General features: G+C 43.8%; 1 protein-coding gene across 10 annotated transcripts in view; it reads right to left on the bottom strand.

The window, feature by feature from the left end:
• RAI2 (retinoic acid induced 2) overlaps nt 1-12,102 on the bottom strand; it is a 388,350-nt gene that overhangs the window by 161,965 nt on the left and 214,283 nt on the right. For all 10 annotated transcript variants that reach the window (XM_077889284.1, XM_077889277.1, XM_077889287.1 and 7 more), the window contains one exon: nt 6,518-6,625. The gene's annotated coding sequence lies outside the window, so the exon portion shown is untranslated. The remainder of the gene's footprint in view (nt 1-6,517; nt 6,626-12,102) is intronic.

The raw sequence follows: 12,102 nt of genomic DNA, 5'->3' as shown, positions 1-12,102 counted from the left end.
TCTAGACTAGCACTGTCCAAAGAAATTTTCTGCAATGATGGAAATGTTCTATATCTGCACTGTACAATACAGTACCACTAACCACATGCACTAGCTACCGTATTTAACAGCACAGTTCTAGAAAGAATGATGTCAAGCTGTAGGGACATTTGAGAAAGTATACATAGCATCAGTGGCATCATTTAGAGTCTGGTAGTGATGGCAGCTCTGAGGGTTGGGTTGTTGATGGTGTTCTGGATAGATCATTTGCTCCCTTTCAGAGCTTGACCCTCGACTCAGCCTATCAAATATCTGAATCACCCAATAGTCATCCAGTAAATTCCCTTTTTGCTTAAATCTTCCAAAGTCAGTTTCTATTGTTTGAAATCAAAAGCCCATTGCCAGACACTGCTAGTTGTCACCAGATTCCTCTTTTTCCTCAGGAATAGAATCTCCATTTTTATCTGGGTGCAAGTTTTAGCTGGTTGTGGCTACATAACTAAGTTTTGGTCAGTGAGGTAGGTTTTCGTGTTCCCATAGCCTATAGTTTGTAGGACTCATCTGTCATCTTGTGTGGACACAGTGGTATTCTTTGATCCCATTAAGAGGGGCCCTATCCTTGGCCTTGACCATTAGAGAACCCCACTCTGGCTGGGCCCCTTCCTACAGGGTGAGGAGCCAGCAAGGCCAAAACCTTCTAGACCATGGTTTAGATAAAAGGAACCTTGGAATTCCCTGACCAAATGACCCAAGCTAGCTTCTAGAGATTGCATGGGCTTCTTCCCTGGGTCCCTCTTTCAAAGGGCAGATGATGTACTCAGTATGAATACGATATACTAGAGGGAAGGCCAAAGGAGTAGCTGTTTTCAGAGAGATGTGAATAGAATTTAGAGAGAGATTCCAGCCTACTGGTCCATGCACCCATGGGGCTCCTTATAGTGGGAGATGGAATAAGGGGGAAAGGAAGGGTAGCTGGGCCAAAGGCTAGTAACCCAAGCTTACTCTCCCCATGTCATTATGGTCCAGTGTGGAACTCCAGGGAATCCAGTAATTTTAAATTCAAACCTGGTCTTTCAGGTCTTACAAAAATGTATTTGTCAAGATAGAGGGATAGACATATTTTGATTAACAGTTTCTGAGCTTATTTATAACTTTTAAGTATTTGGAGATACACTCACACACATGTTTCCATTTGTACTATGGTTACAGGTCTTACAAATATGAGGGGTGAGGGGCACCTGGGTGGCTCAGTGGTTGAGCATCTGCCTTTGGCTCAGGTCCTGATCCTGGGGTCCTGGGATCGAGTCCTGCATCGGGCTCCCCGCAAGGAGCCTGCTTCTCTGTCTGCCTATGTTTCTGCCTTTCTCTCTGTGTCTCTCATGAATAAATAAAATCTTTTTAAAAAAAGCCAAATATTAGAGGTGAGCCTACTTGTGCAAAAGCTTCAATACTACTTACAACCTCTGAAACAGTAAATGTAACAGAGTTCGATGGCCTTCTTTCTGGGTTGTTCCTTCACTTTATTATTTTCATGTTCTCTCCCTACAGTTCTCTGGTTGCAATAAATCATTTGTAGGCAGGGACCTGGCTCTCTCTCTCTTTCATAGTCTCCTGGCCCGTTAGTACGAAGTGTTCTGAATACATGGGCTCTATGTCCAGGAAGTCTTAACCTAAGATGAGCATTAAAATTGTGACGGGAATGCTATAAGAATATGGAGTCCCTAGCTCCATCTTAGTAATTCTGATTCTGAAACTGGGCAAATGTTTTGTTTTGTTTTGTTTTGTTTTGTTTTGTTTTAAGTTCGATTCTGAAGGAGAGCCATGGCTGAGATGCTCACTGCAGTGACTGGCTTAATCACTCACTCCTGCCTAGAGACTGATGTCTTCAGAGATAGAAGAACAAAGGTAAGGAGGTGAGAATGGAGTGAATTAAAAAGTCAAATCCCCTAGGCCTCTCAAGCCCTACTTCCAACCTCTAGGGTACCACATCTGCATCTCATTTCTACTGGCCTCTTGGCCTTGGATGGCTGTCATTAGCACTTCCATAGCTCAAAGCTTGCTCATGGATTTCAAAATCAGGTGATAGCTGGTGGTTCTCAAACATGTATCCATACCTACTTACAACTTTGGGATTTTTGAGGATATACTCCTAATCTCCCACCACAGCAACTGGCATATAGTAGATATTTATGAAATGTTTATCTAAGAAAAATATCTTGCCTGAGTTCAAGGAGCATGGCGCTTGATTCTGGGAAAACATCAGGACCACTGGAGTTTAATATTCACCTCCCTTCAAAGAAATGGGCTAAGTGGGATGCCTGGCTGGCTCAACGGATAAGTGTCTGCCTTTGGCTCAGGGTGTGATCCTGGAGTTCCCAGTTCAAGTCCCACATTGGGCTCCCTGCAGGGAGCCTGCTTCTCCCTCTGCTTGTGTCTCTGCCTCTCTCTCTCTCTCTCTCTCTGTGTGTCTCTCATGCATAAATAAATAAAAAATATTTTTTAAATGGGCTGTTTTTTTTAGTTTGACCTAATGGTGAACAAATGAACTTCTTTAGTAGCCAATTAGTAGACTTGAACCACCCATATCGCCTTAAAGAAATACCTGTCAACCCCTCCTGTTTCATCTTTCATGGACATTTTAACCAAGACTTCTGATACTCATATTTTTTGTGTTCCCATTATTTAAAATATAGTCAGGTACAATAATATGCAATTATAACCTGCTTCAAGCCCTTAAGGGATCATTCATTTCATGCTGTTTTTTAAGATAAAGGTAAATTCTTTTAGAAAACCGAAAACACGTAGCAAAGCTGAAACCCAACAAACATTTAGATAACACAAAACAGGAAAACTTCAGAGCTGGGGGCCAGATGTCTTGAAGAATTTTTCTAAGGAAAAGTCTTTGAGATGAATTGTCTCTGCTGGTTTGCTGCCCAGCATTCTTTCATTGGAGCCGCTATTGCGCAAGATTGCAACAACAGTTTGATCTTTGTCTTGATCTTGGTTCTTTTTGGCCCCAATAGGTTGGGATTATTGTCAATAACTGCACTGGAAACAGCTCTGTCAAGTGCCTTCTTTGTTTCATGCCACAGATCTTGACTGAAAATAGTACAATAGCTTCGTTAGGGACTATAAAAGGCTCAGGCCAGGAATCCTCGGGAAGCCACAATAGAAAGATACCAAGGCTGTTTAGGAGAATAAAATAAGAACAACTATCTATCAATGGGTCGATTAAACATGCTCTTCCTCCTTTGCTGGAACAAGCAAGTGACTGAGCCTCACAGTTTGGGGTCTGCTTCTTGCAATAGCTTCACTGACCCCACAAAGCACTGAGCAGACTTGCCTCGAGGTCATCGGACTTGATGCTTCATCTAAACCACACTGGGAGAGGAGTACCACTGCTAGGTTCCCTTAAAGGAAAATGTTAAATTGAAACCAACCCCATTGCCAGTGTTTCTCAGAATAAAAGGAGCATGCTAAGTGAGACAATTGTAAAGTATCATCTCCTCCACTCTGCTTTTTGCCAGAATATTCTATTAACTTAGCAACATTCAGAGCCTTGTCAGGATTCCATATTACAGTCCACAGACTTAATTGGGACCATACAGACAGAATGGCAAGCATGGGCTAAGTTTCCCAAGGGTTTAGATTATTGAAAAGAGTCACACAATATGCGTTGGGATTGAGGGGGCCCAGCAGGGGGGTACAAGGGGCTCAAAAGCAAGATCTACTGTATTTTGGTCTGTTTGACTTTTCTTCATATGTTAGAATTTTTTAAGATTTAGAATCTTTAGCCAGAAAAATATCTTTAACATTGATGATCCTCTTGGTTTCTTTTAACAAACTGCCTGAGATTTAGAGAAGTATAGCAACTAGATTTGAAACTGTAAGTCACAGATCCCTGGGTGGCTCAGCGGTTTAGTGTCTGCTTTTGGCCCCAGGCATGATCCCGGAGTCCTGGGATCGAGTCCCACATCGGGCTCCCTGCAGGGAGCCTGCTTCTCCCTCTGCCTGTGTTGTGTCTCTGCCTCTCTTTCTCTCTCTCTCATGAATAAATAAATATTTATTTTCATTATTCTCATGAATAAATAAATAAATATTTATTCATGAGAAAGAGAGAGAGAGAGAGAGAGGCAGAGACACAGGCAGAGGGAGAAGCAGGGTCCATGCAGGGAACCTGATGTGGAACTCGATCCCGGGACTCCAGGATCACACCCTGGGCTGAAAGCAGGCGCTAAACTGCCAAGCCACCGGGGCTGCCCAATAAAATCTTTAAAAAAAAACTGCAAGTCACAAAACTATCTGGGTTGTGGCTGACTCATGCCCCTTTGTTCATACTCAGCTACGAGAATATTTTTGAAAGCTAATGGTTGCCGCTGCAAAGGCTGGAATGAATGAAGGTTAACTACTCCACTGCAGCCTCAGGACGAGGTTATGGGGAAAGCAAGCCTCAGCCCATATTTTATCACCTTGCAAAAAAAAAGGTTCACTCAAAAATGTATATAACAACCACAAAGCATGACAGTAATTCATTATAGCCAGCATCAGGCAATCAGAAATCCTCCTAAACCAATGGTTGGACAAAGGCCCACATAGGGTTCAATTCTTGGGTACTATCCCTAAGAGTACCAGCTGCGGATATCACTGGGTTCTTAAACCTCGCTCATGCAAGAATACGAAATATTGCTAAAATATTTGGACAGATCCACTTACCTTGAATTCATGCAATTTCATCAATGAGAGCTCATTTCAACCTTCATCTTGCTAATTAACAAGTCATTTATTTATTCCAATAATAAAACCTTGTTCTGACATTTGTTATGCTCATTAGCAAAAGCTAGATAATCCAGATAGCAGAAATGGGTATAGCAGCAGCCTGTGGAGGGTGGGTGCTGTGCTTGGAGTGCCCACACACCAGCCCTGGGGTGTACATGATCGATCTGCATCTGGCTTATTGCTTAACCTAAATTTGCAGCATGTAATATCACTCTATAATTGGTGAGAAATTTTTAAAAGATTTATTTATTTATTTTTAGAGAGAGAGAGCACACACGTGTGTGTGAGCAAGGGGAGAGGCAGAGGGAGAGGGAAGAGGAAGAGAATCCCAAGCAGATTCTCCATTAAGGATGGAGCCTGACATGGGGGGCTCAATCCCACAACCCTTAGATAATGACCTGAGCCAAAATGAAGAGTCAGATGCTTAACCCTCTGAGCCATGCAGGTACCCCAAATTGATGGGGAATTTTAAAGTAAATTTCAGAAATTATAACAAACTGCCTAGTGGTAAAATAAGAACTCAAACCTCGTTCTTCTGGCTTCCATTCCAAAATCTTTTCTGAAGGGCTACTTGCCTCTCTTTAATTAAAAAAAATCAGAAAGTTTGCTAAACATATGCCAGGCGAGATGTCAAAATATGAAATCATGCATGCCCATGAAACTGGGATTCTCTGCAACTAGTTCTTAGGAACCCTGATCAGTGTGTCCTACAACTTCTACAACGGGGTGTTTCTGAGTCCCATGGGGCCATCAGCAGACACACAGGGTGACTTCTCAGCATTATGGTGAAGGGAACTCTACAGGGAACTCGCTCTTGTCCACAAGGTGATTTTGGCTTCTTGGTTTGTCTCAGTGGACCTGTGGGGCATGATGAGATGGCCCCATAAGAGGCACTAAAGCAATACTTGTCAGGTTAAGTTGTGCTGAAAATCCTGTTGGTTTCCAGGGAACTTGGGTGAAAGGATTTTAGAAATGTCCATGGGACACTGATTTAGGCTTAGAACTGTTTGTTTTGAATCCTGCTCTAAGACTCTGTGTAGTCCTGTGATTCTTGCCCTTGGCTGCATGTTAGATCATGTGAGCAGGTGGTAAAAATTCTCAATGCCTGGTTCTATGCTAGAGCAATTAGATCAGAATCTCTGGGCTTCGGGTCCAGGCATTAGTGGTTTGTTGTTGTTGTTTTTTTTTTTTTTAAGGTTTTTAGATGATTTGAATGTGCAGCCAGGGTTGAGACCCAATTCAGTGCTTCTAAGACTGCAATTTTCAAGCCACCTGGGGATCTCGTTATAATGCAGATTCTGAGATTGTGGCTTCTAACAACCTCTCAGGTGACGATCATGCTGATGCATGCTGATGCACCATGGACCACGCTTTGAGTGGCAAGGTCTAATCTCTTACCGCCAAAAGGTTTGGGGGGCAAAACCACTTAAGCCAAATCTGAGATGGGCCAAAATAATCCAACTCAATCCTACCGGAGGATATGAGGAATACAGCCTCAGTGTGAATATGAAGCAAATCAAAACGATTAAACGCCTAAACGGTTCCTAAAAACTGAACTTTGGTTTCCCACTTGTCTTAAATGCTTAGAGTATTTTTCAACTCACAAAAATGGCATAGCTCTAGTACTAAAGAGCTAATCATCTAATGCAAAAAAAAAAAAAAAAAAGCCATCTCCCCATCCTGATCATTATGCCCTTCGTATTTACTGATTGTCTCGGCTCTCACTGCCCCTGTAGTTGGCCTGCCACAGGGTGATACCTACCTGTGTTTGCTGTTCTTTCCACAGCTAGAGTTTATTCATTGCAGGATCCAGGGAGGGTGTGGAGGAAGCTCGTCACACAGCCGGCGGGTCTGCAAACAGCGGAGGCGGCTGGAAAGGAAAGGGCAATCTTTAAATGTAAACAAAGGAGCAGGCTGGGGCTCACTGAGTGGCCTTTTCGCTACATCTGCATAAGCAGATAGTCCCTGACATCAAGCGCAGCGGCTTGAATCTGAAAGTGCGAGAGAATTCTGCAAACTCGGAAAGCACAGAAAACCCGAGCCCCTACCCACGGAGCCCAAGGTGTGCGCCTGTGAATCATGTTATCAGCCGCGCAGCAGGACTGTGGAAAGCACTAACTATGAACAATATATAAATTACAGAGGTCATTCAATGTGCAGATCAAGTGCAATTAAAATGCAAAAGACTTTTCTTTTTACCTGACTCAGAAAAAAATGTGTGCAACACAAGGGTGCCTCAAATTGTCCAGTAGAGCGGGGGTGGCGGTGTGGGGGGGAGAGGTGTGTATGTGGGGGGGGACCTGATTACTGGACTCAAAAGGCTAACGTGCAATTTGTGTTCTTTTTATGTAGATTAAATGCATTGACTGCAGCTTGTACCGCTTAGATACGCAGCAGGGAGTCAAAAGCTTGGGTATCAGTCAACCACAGCCAGCAGCTAAAGCCTGGGCCAGATCTGTTATTGTGCCTCAAATGAGACACTTAATCTAATCTAATGGGAGCAAACCCCCCTGGACAAATAAAAGGGTATTACCAGCAGCAATGGCAGCTGTAATGTTAAAAAAAAAAAAAAAGCACCAAATATTTTTTTTTTGTGATAACATAATTAATGACTCTTCCAGCCTCCTTAAAAAATCTTGCTTCCAGCTCACAGTGGCTTGTGAAGAGTCTCAGGAGGTAAAGAGCAGGAGCAAGCAGCCGGCCTTCTCCCCCTCTCAGGAAGCCATGTGTGCTAGGTATACCACAATCAGAGAAATGTGGTGGTGTTTTTTCTCCCTGGAGCCAAATCTACACCCTCAAGTAGCAGGAAAACATCACTGGGGTTTTGATGAATTTGCCTTATTAAATCCAACAAAAGCGACGCAAGGGGTAGGAAGAAAGAAGACCGTGAAACCCAGGGCCTGGGCTCCCAGGACAGGTCCAGTAACCATCTGAGACACAATGAAACCGGAACCGAGGATCACAGAACAGATCAACAGAATGCTGAAAACTCAAGTTCATCTTGAAGGACATGAAATCCAACCTCTCCTAAACTCAGGAAGTGGTTCCGTAGTGTTCCTGTTGGTTAGGGATTTTAACTCCAGAAAAAGAAAACCCTTTCTAGAAGCTCTGCCTTCAGAATGTGTTCCCTTCAATTCCCAAGTCACTGCACAAATAGACCTTTGCTTAGGTGCTCCCCAGACTTTAAAGTGCATATAAATCCCCTGGGGATCTCATTAAAATGCAGATTAAGATTCAGTATGCCCCCATGACGTGGGGCACGGCATGCTAAACTTCCAGCAAGCTCCAGGGTGATGCCAATGCTGCTGTTCTATGTGCTACGCTTGGAATAAAGCTTTGGTTATCTGACCACACCCGAAATCAAGCTGAACCCTGGTAGCTTGGTGCTAAGGCCAAGATTTCTAGATTTAGTTTCACGTGGTCCATTCTCCTTCATGATCCCAACCTTATTTTACCCCTGTTCAACCATCTAACACACAGTCTGTGGCCACCACTCCAAAAGGCCAATGCAGCTAGGGCAGCTTCCTGTACATTGGACACCCCATTACTGCAGAAGCTTCTCTAAATGGCAGACACGAAACCATTTTGCCAAATATATTCATTGTCTATTACTGTGTAACAAATCATCTTAACGCTTGGTGGCTTAAAACAATAAACACTCATTGTCTTCCAAAACTTCCATTGGTCAGAAATTCAAGAGCAGCTTGGTCAGGTGGTTCTGGCTTGGGGTCTCTCCTGAGAGTACAGTCCTGTTGGCCGAGGTGACAGCTAACAGCAGGGCCTGACTGGGACTGGCCAGTCTGTTGCTTCCGAGGCAGCAGGTTGGTGCTGAGTGTTGGTGGGAGAACTCAGATTCATTCCATGTGGGTTTCTCACCATCTGGCTGCTTGAATGTCTGTGGCATGATGACCACTTCTCCCAAAGCGAGTGATCTAAGACACCAAGACAGAAGTCCCAACACACTTTAGACCTACCCTCAGAAGCCATGCAACAGAAACTTGTGCCGTGTTCTCTTGGTCACACAGACCAGCCATGAATTCACTATGAGAGGAGACTACATAAAGGTGTGGATACCAAAGGCAAGGATCACTGGAGGCTGGCTCCACACCAAATAAGCCAAAGCTCCCTACTCCCTCTGCAAAACACGCCAACTGAGGTCCATGGCCCACTGAATGCTCAGAGCCACACTCTGATACCACGCACACTTCTCTTCCCACTGTTTACACTTACTAAGAGTTGATTGTGTTTGCTCCCAAACCTGTTTAGGACAATTGTTCCCATTGTACTTGTTATTATAATTAAGTAATTTATACATGTGAATTATGAAATATGAATGCAAAAAGGAGTTGTTTTTATGAGAACAAAATTGCAATTTCGGAAGATACAATAGTAGCAGGTAGCTAAAAATGCTGTTGAATTATGTGTCTGCCAAACAATTATAAGAGAGTGAAAAATCATTTAAAAACTGGGAGGAAAAAAAAAAAAAACTGGGAGGATTATGCACTAAGCTCACCTCACAAGTGTCTTAAATTCTTGCTCCACTTCCAAAACTGGAAATCAGAGACAGTGCATTTTAGATACGGCTCGTGCAAGAAGGAAAGCCTGCAACTCCCATCAGCTAATTTTTATTCAAAGAAAATGACTTGGCTGTACATCAAAAGTTTAGTGAATGAATGTTTATTTACATGTTTTAAGTTAAATAAAATGTTTATAGTTTGCACATACCATTTTTTAAAAATGATTCCTGGTTCTAATTGTTTTTTTCAATTAACCAACCAAATTCTGGTTCAGATGGACAGATGAAAGCATCCATTATAAACAGGAAGTTGCTCCTGGAAATAGCACTTTTGTTTAGAAGGAAGAGGAAGGGTGGGGGCGCCTGGGTGGCTCAGTCAGTTAAGCATCTAACTCTTGACTTCAGCTCAGGTCCTGTTCTCAGAGTTGTGAAATCGAGCCCTGAGTCACATTCCGTGCTGGGTGTGGAGCCTGCTTAAGGTTCTCTCTCTCTCCCTCTCTCTCTCTGCACCTCCCTCCTCTAAAAAAGAAAGAAGAAAGAAAGAAAGAAGAAAGAAAGAAGAAAGAAAGAAAGAAAGAAAGAAAGAAAGAAAGAAAGAAAGAAAGAGAAAGAAAGAAAGGAAAGAAAGAAAGAAAGAAAGAAAGAAAGAAAGAAAGAAGAAAGAAGAAAGAAAGAAAGAAAGAGAAAGAAAGGAAAGAAAGAAAGAAAGAAAGAAAGAAAGAAGTAGGAGGAAAGAAAGATAGAGCTAGAGAGAAGGAGGAACTTGACCATCTCATTCTAGAAAATTCTGAGACTAGAGGATGATTTGTCTGTAACCTCAACTACTTGCTACTAACAAGGTAGAGTCACAAATGCCCTACTACACACTATGCCTGGAGCTTCATAATACCTTCTGGTGGCTTCTTAGAATGGTTCTTCCTAACAGTTTGGGGGCTCCTAGACCCCTATGAGAAGCCCACAAAATCAATGGACCCCCTTCCCAGAAAAACGCACTGATGGATAGTATTCCACATATAATTGTATAGACACCTCAGGTTAAGAATCCACAGTACATACCAGAAAAGAATAATCCCAATGGAAGAGAAGAGACTCGGGTGGGGGAGGAGGAAGAGGGTAGAACAGTCCAGAAGGGCAAGTCTCAGGGTGAGCAGCCCCTCTGTTAGTTCAAGTGACATAACACCGGCTACTATAACAAACAACTCTCCAAATTTAAGTGTGTTGACACATAACAGTCCTTTGTAGGTGTTCCTGGTCAGCAAGTGAGTATTGCCAGAACTCAGGCTTCTTCTACCTCGTGGCTCCGCTGTGCCAGAATCCCAGAGTTCTTTGCAGACAGCCAGCCAAAGGAGAAAGACCACAGATGCGGCTCATACACTTCTTCAAAACCCCAGCCTGGAGGTGCTGCAGATCACTTCCAGTCATATTTCACTGATGAGGACTGGTTCCAGGGCCACATCCGGAGGTGGGGCTGTAGAACGTATTCCCCGGCCGGGTAACCATTTCTTAGCAACAGCTCCAGAGGGGAACATGAGCTTTTGGTGGTCACAAAGCTCTATCTTTTCCTAGTCATTGCATGCATGTAAAATCAGGTTAAAATAAAAGGCCAGCACTGCCTGGAGAGGGAAAAGAAGTCACCAGAAGATGTTATGAAGCCCCAGGCATGTATAGTAGGGCATTTGTGGCTCTATCTTGTTAGTAGCAAGTAATTGAGGTTACAGACCAATCATCTTCTAGTCTCAGAATTTTCTAGAACCAGATGGGTCAAGTTCCTCCTTCCTCCAAGAAGGGAAGCATGCAGATAGCAGGTAAAAATGTTCACCTAAGGTAAGGGGGTGTTAATCTTGGAAGCTCTCTCCACCATGTTTTCAACTAGGGTCTTCTGATACCTTCTCCCCTTGCCCAGTTTTTAGACAAAGTTTCATATCTCGGTTCCTTGGACATTCCAGACCTTGTTCTAAACCTTAGACCGTGGTCTAACCCAGTGGTTCTCAAGGTATGACCCCCAGACCAGCAGCAGCAGCAGCAGCAGCAAATCCTCGGGCCCCACCCCAGACCTAGTGAATCAGACACTCGACATGGGCCCCACGGTGTGTTTTAACAAGTCCTCCTGGCCACTCGGATGCAGTCAAGCGTGAGAACCGCCGGACCAATCTACCAGAAGTCTGCCCTTCACTTGCCTAAGCCTCACTCATGTGGTCTCTCAGTGGGTCCACATTAATTTTCCTCCCAGACAGAAGTGGCGTAAGCACTTCTGAAGGCACTTCAGTTTTGTTTGTTTGGGTTTTAGCTCATTTTTGTTTCCGCTGTCTCTAAGATGAGGCTGTGTTTTCAGCCCCCCTAAGAACCATACAGCAGAAAGAAACCAACCTTTTGAAAAATGAATGCTTTTGTAACCATGAAATGCACAGTCCAGTCAGGCATTTCCAGGTCTTCTTTCTCCCCAGGTGTTTCTCAGATGTCGGTTCCCTCTCAGTCGTAACGTGTGGGGAGTCCTGCTGGGTACACACGACCTGTGTGGCCCTGATCTAGCACTGCGGAGAGATTTCTCCCAGCCCAAAGATCTCCTGGATAAGCTCTCTCACTTCAATCTACTCCCTTAGATCATGGAGCTTCAAACGCTCATGTTTGCTTTCAGAGTTTATTAGAAGGAAGCCTGCTTCTTAGCATTCGGGACTTGAAGGCAACTATTTGAGACAGGAGGCCCCCGCCGCCTCACACTCCTAGCCACCCACCCCACTGGAAGCTTTCACACGTCTCCTCTTCCTTTCATCCCCGTGTATATACCTCCTCATTCTCTGCCTCTTTACTGCCTCCTCCTCTTTTCCTCTGTC

The sequence above is a fragment of the Canis aureus genome, chromosome X (assembly GCF_053574225.1).
Source record: "Canis aureus isolate CA01 chromosome X, VMU_Caureus_v.1.0, whole genome shotgun sequence".
NCBI lineage: Eukaryota > Metazoa > Chordata > Mammalia > Carnivora > Canidae > Canis > Canis aureus.
Note: the sequence above shows the minus strand (reverse complement) of the source record. Positions and strands in the feature narration are given on the sequence as shown.